The sequence below is a fragment of the Gorilla gorilla genome, chromosome 3 (assembly GCF_029281585.2).
Source record: "Gorilla gorilla gorilla isolate KB3781 chromosome 3, NHGRI_mGorGor1-v2.1_pri, whole genome shotgun sequence".
In the NCBI taxonomy this organism is placed as follows: Eukaryota; Metazoa; Chordata; class Mammalia; order Primates; family Hominidae; genus Gorilla; species Gorilla gorilla.
This window is the reverse complement of record NC_073227.2, coordinates 17,305,292-17,311,048: the sequence shown is the minus strand read 5'-3', so window position 1 is coordinate 17,311,048 and position 5,757 is coordinate 17,305,292. Positions and strand designations below refer to the sequence as shown.

The 5,757-nt window shown below is 43.6% G+C and overlaps 1 pseudogene; it reads left to right on the top strand.

Annotated features, from left to right (window-relative positions):
* The first annotated feature begins 747 nt into the window (after positions 1-747).
* LOC115934315 (small ribosomal subunit protein eS24-like) lies at positions 748-1,160 on the top strand (annotated as a pseudogene).
* Positions 1,161-5,757: the final 4,597 nt, after the last annotated feature.

Below are 5,757 nucleotides of genomic sequence, written 5' to 3'. Positions count from 1 at the left end.
CAGTGGCTCACACCTGTAATCCCAGCACTTTGGGAGGCCAAGGCCAGCGGATCACGAGGTCAGGAGATTGAGACCATCCTGGCTAACACGGTGAAACCCCGTCTCTACTAAAAATACAAAAAAGTTAGCCAGGCATGGAGGTGGGCAACTGTAGTCCCAGTTACTCAGGAGGCTGAGGCAGGAGAATGGTGTGAACCCGGGAGGCAGAGCTTGCAGTGGGCTGAGATCACACCACTGCACTCAAGCCTGGGTGACAGAGCAAGACTCCATTTCAAAAAAAAAAAAAAGAAAGAAAGCAGAATGAAATGTCAGTGGATGGGTGCCTATAATTTCTAAGGGAAATAGAGTATAATCCAAGAATTTTATAGCCAGCTAAATTATTGCTCAATCAAAGCAGGCAAAAGACACTATCACATGTTCAAGAACTTAAAGAATACAGTATTTCTGAGCTCTTTAAAAAAAAAGTCTTCATAATAAAATTTAGTCAGCCAAGAAATTAAAAAATAAGCAACTTGTGAATTGAATGACCATGACAAAAGGCTAGTGATGAGAGGTGAATCCATTTAAAAATAGGACTATGATTGCAGAACAGAAAGAAAAGGTGGTCAACCTCAACGACATAAAGCAACCTAGAAACAACTAGTTTCCAGAGGTAAAGGGAGGGACTGTAGGAAGTAGAAGTGCTAATGCCCTTTATTAAGTCAATTAATCAGGTCTAAAATTGAAAAGTGGTTTTAAATATATAACTTCTTGTTTATTTTCCTCCCTAACTACCTGAGGATCAACCACCATGATGAATGACACAGTAACTATCTGGACCTGGAAGTTCATGACCAATCGACCACTCCAGAGGAAACAAATGGTCACCAATGTCCTTCACCCCGGGAAGGCAACAAAATGTACAAGACCACAATGGATGTCATCTTCATATTAATAGTTGGACTCAGAACCCATTTTGGTGGTGGTTAAACAATGGGCTTTGGCATGCTATCTGGTTCTTTGAATTATGCAAAGAAAAATGAACTCAAACATAGACTTGCAAGACACGGCTGGCATGAGAAGAAGATGACCTCAAAAAAACAGCAAAGGAATGCAAGAGCAGATGAAGTCAAGAGACTGCAAAGGCCAATGTCAGTGCTGGCAAAAAGCAAAAGGAGTAAAGATTTTGCAATGACTTTATTTGCAGTGACTGTACAAATTTTCATGAGATGATCAGTCAACTGTAAGGACTTCTACATATATATAAAACATCTTAATATTTTTCATCACCTTTGATTTCTTAGATGTTCTAGAAACTGATTTTTAGTGAGGAAAAACTACATTTATCTGAGTTGACCAGCTCCTTCAGTTTCACTTCCATTTCTTTTTCTTCTGATAAATTTACACAGCATTCAATTTGCTACTTCTTGTTTTTAAAATCTCATTTTGTGTGATCAGAAGTGTCTGTTCATGTCTCTAGCCATCTTTGTGCATAGCAAAGAATGCTGTTCACTTAATATTAGGAGGTTTATTTCTTGGGGTCATGAGATTTGGGGTGATTTCTCTCCCTTTTTGTACTTTTCTGTATTCATTAATTTTTTTGAGACAATGTCACCAATGTCCTTCATATTAATATTTGGACTCCGAACCCATTTTGGTGGTGGTTAAACAATCGTCACCCACATTGGAGTGCAGTGGTACGATCTCAGCTCACCAAACCTCCGCCTCCCAGGCTTAAGCTATTCTCCTGCCTCAGCTTCCCCTGTAGCTGGGATTACAGGTGCGCACCACTACCGCCTGGCTAATTTTTATATTGTTAGTAGAGATGGGGTTTCACCTTGTTGGCCAGGCTGGTCTTGAACTCCTGACCTCAAATGATCCACCCGCCTTGGCCTCCCAAAGTGCTAGGATTGCAGGCGTGAGCCACCGTGCCCAGCCTTGTCTGTATTAAAATTTTTAAAACACAACATTTAAAGTAATCAAGTCATTCCTTTTGAATCTACTTTGTATTATAGGTATCCAAATACTCACCTATTCTCTCTTATGTGATGACAAACTTGTTGAAATGTCATTTCATTTTGTGGCTCCAGCCCCAGGGACTCTGACTCTGATTCTAAAGGGCCTGCATGCAGAGTGAGCAAGCCGCCTGGATGATTCTCTTACAGGTGTTTTAAAGGCAGGAGTTTGAGACACTCTGATGCAAAAGAATGAACCCTCAAGGAAGTTAGCTGTACATGTATTTTCCTTCCTAGCACAGGAAAAGACAGAAAGATTATCCAATCGGTACCACTCATAGCACCTGATTATATGTGTATGAGGAATTCAGAAATGGTTTGATCAAGGCTGAAGACCTAAAAAGAGGCTCTTCTCTTGGACACCAAGTCCCCATCTCATGCGTGGTTGAGTTAGTAGAAACTGAGGATGATGCCTCTTCTTCTAGCATTGGTATCCCATGGTTTTTCTTGTTCAGTAGATGAAGTACCTCCATCCCCCAACATCCCCCAGCTCTATCCCAGTTTCCTCACATACACTTTTTTTTTTTTTTTTGAGACAGAGTCACGCTCTGTCACCCAGGCTGGAGTGCAGTGCAATGGTGCAACCTCAGCTCACTGCAACCTCCACCTCCCAGGTTCAAGTGATTCTCCTGCCTCAGCCTCCTGAGTAGCTGGGACTACAGGCATGCACCATCATGCCTGGCTAATTTTTGTATTTTTAGTACAGACAGGGTTTCACTACGTTGGCCAGGCTGGTCTCAAACTCCTGTCCTCAAGTGATCTGACCACCTCAGCCTTCCAAGTGCTAAGATTACAGGCATGAGCCACTGCGCCCAGGCTCCTCACTTACACTTTTACAGAAGATCTGATCATACCCACTCCGCAGAAGTCAGAATGGCCACCACGTGGTGTTAAAAGGGAGTGAAAACTTGAGTTCAATCAACTGAGGGTGACAGAGAAACATTTCCCCCAAAATGCTTTTGGCAGCTCTGCTGATCCATAATCTGGTTCCATTTCAGGGCAAGACATCCACTTAAGCTTCACTGGCTTCCCCTAGAGTAAATCACGTTAACTCATGGCAAACACAACTGAAGGACAAAAAGATTCTTTTTAAAATGATTTTTGTCTCTCACTTACCAACACACTCTGGCCTCCCTAGAGCCTGACTCCATCCAGCACCTGTTCCACTGGGCACCCACTGAAAGCTCAGCTCATGAACTGAGATAATCCAGACATCAAGGAGTTTGGAATCCAGAGGAAGAACAGACCTGAATACAAGTGATGACAATACAAGATGGAGTCAAAAAGCCCAACTTGAAGTTTCAGCAGAATAGCACCAAAGACTAGTTCCCAACCCAGCTCCCAGAGTCAGAGCCAGAGCCAGAGCCAGGCTGGCTGCTTGAGATCACCTGGGAGCTTTTGCAAACATAGGTCCTAGCTGAGCCCCAATCATCAGACTGGGAGTCACTGGGAGTGAGCCCAGGAATTGGTGTATTTAATAAGCACCCACACACACATGATTCTGATGTTCCTATGGGTTGTAGAAACATGGCTATGGAAAACACTAAAAAAAGGCACTAAAAGAAACGTATAAATATTCACTACCATCCCAGTTATCATGAGGATGCTCCACGTGCACTATTTACAATACTTAGAATAACCTGCAAGGGAAGCACTCATTCATGACGATGGGCTTTATCGGGAAGAGAGCCAGCCCTGGGAATGCTTGAACCTGCGCTGAAGGTCACCCCCTCCTCCCCACAGGAGGGGGTTAACATTAAGGAGCAGGGGCCAGATGGGAAACGGAGTGTCCTTTTATTATGAGACCACGGTGAGAGATTTTTTTTTTTTTCCTGAGTCTCGTTCTTGCCACCCAGGCTGGCATGCAGTGGTGCAGTCTCAGCTCACTGCAACTTCCGCCTCCCGGGTTCAAGCAATTCTCCTGCCTCAGCCTCCCGAGTAGCTGCGACTATAGGCGCCCACCACCACGCCTGGCTAATTTTTGTATTTTTAATAGAGACAGGGATTCACCATGTTGGTCAGGATGGTCTTGATCTCTTGACCTCATGATCCACCTACCTTGGCTTCCCAGAGTGCTGGGATTACAGGTGTGAGACACCACGCCTAGCCTGAGACTTTCAAGTAAAGCCACAATGGACCACAGAGCTTAGACATCAGGGCTAACACGGAATCTCTGTCATTAAATCTTGAGATCTTATTATCTTTGCTCAAAGAAAAAAAAATCACAATTGACATTTTGAGGACAAGACATCTGAATGTAAACTTGATCTTAGAGGATGTTAAGGAATTACTGGTAATTGATTAGGTATGACAATGATCATATAAAAAATGCCCTCATGTTTTTAGAGGGAAAGTAAATTACATAGGGGTGAATATCAGGATGCAATTACATAACTACTGTAAACTATTTTTTAAATACTTCAGAAAAACAAATGGAGTAAATATTGCAAACGTTAATAGTTTTTAAACCTATGTGATGGGTATATGATAGCTCATTAAACTAGTCTTTCTACTTTTATGTCTATTGAAAATTTTTCATAATAATAATAATAAACCTTGGCCAGGCACAGCAGCTCATGCCTGTAATTCCAGCACTTTGGGAGGCCGAGGTGGATGGAGGACTGCTTGTGCCCAGGAGTTTGAGACCAGCCTAGGCAACATGGTGAAACCTCATCTCTACAAAAAACAGACAAATTAGTCAGGCATGGTGGTGTGCACCTGCAGTCCCAGCTAGTCAGGAGGCTGAGGTGGGAGGATCACCTGAGCCCAGAAAGTCAAGGCTACAGTGAGCCAAGGTCATGCCACTGCACTCCAGCCTGGGAGACAGACCCTGTCTCAAACAAACAAACAAGCAAACAAAACCCTCTTGATCCCATTTCCCAAAAAAATGATTTTTTTGAGATCTTACCATCTCCTGGCTTGGTGCAGAGTACAGGAAATCAAGACAAAGTACAGCACACAAGGAATAAGGAGGGAGGGAAGCGTGGGGGAGGCTGACACTGTGGACTCTCCCAGCTCAGTCGACCCATGCACCTTGCTTCATGGAAGAAAGGAATGGAAGATGAGTCATGCCTTTCACACACAGTGACTTTCCTCACTAGTAAATGCGCCTCCAGAAGTGTCCAAGAACTCAGTGCCAGAGCCAGGCTGGCTGCATGAGAATCACCTGCGAGCTTTTGCAAACATAGGCCTCTACTGGGTCCACATGTATTCATCTCTTGGAGAGGAGGAGAGAGGTAGAACAAGGAAAAGGATGGGAAGAAACCAGCCTTGTGCACAGGAGGATGCTGGGATTCCTCCTGCACGTTTGGCGCAATGCAGCCTATTTTACAAGGTCACAGAAGCTCAGGGAGGTAAACCTGCCCAGGTTCTCATAGTTTGTAACTGGCAAAACCCGCCCAAATCTCTGTCTCTAGAGATATTTCCACTTGCTTCAACTCTGGAGCTGTCTTAGTTGTAAAGATGACAGATTCCACTCATCACTCACTTTTGTTTGCAGATATTGCCTAAGGTCCCCTGTGAATATTTAGGTCAGGGCTGGTTTTTTGAGTTTTTTGTTTGTTTGTTTCTTGTTTTTTTTACAAAGCAATCTTGTGGAAAGAACCCAAAGTAGCTCCCCCTTTTAAGACCCTGTAAACAGGGAGACCAGAGTCTGGAGTCCTGGTCTGGTTTCCACACCTTCCTTAGATTTCCCTGTGTGTAAAATCCAACAACAATCTTTGACAAATTGCCTCACCCAGGGGAGAGATGGAGGAAGTGTTAA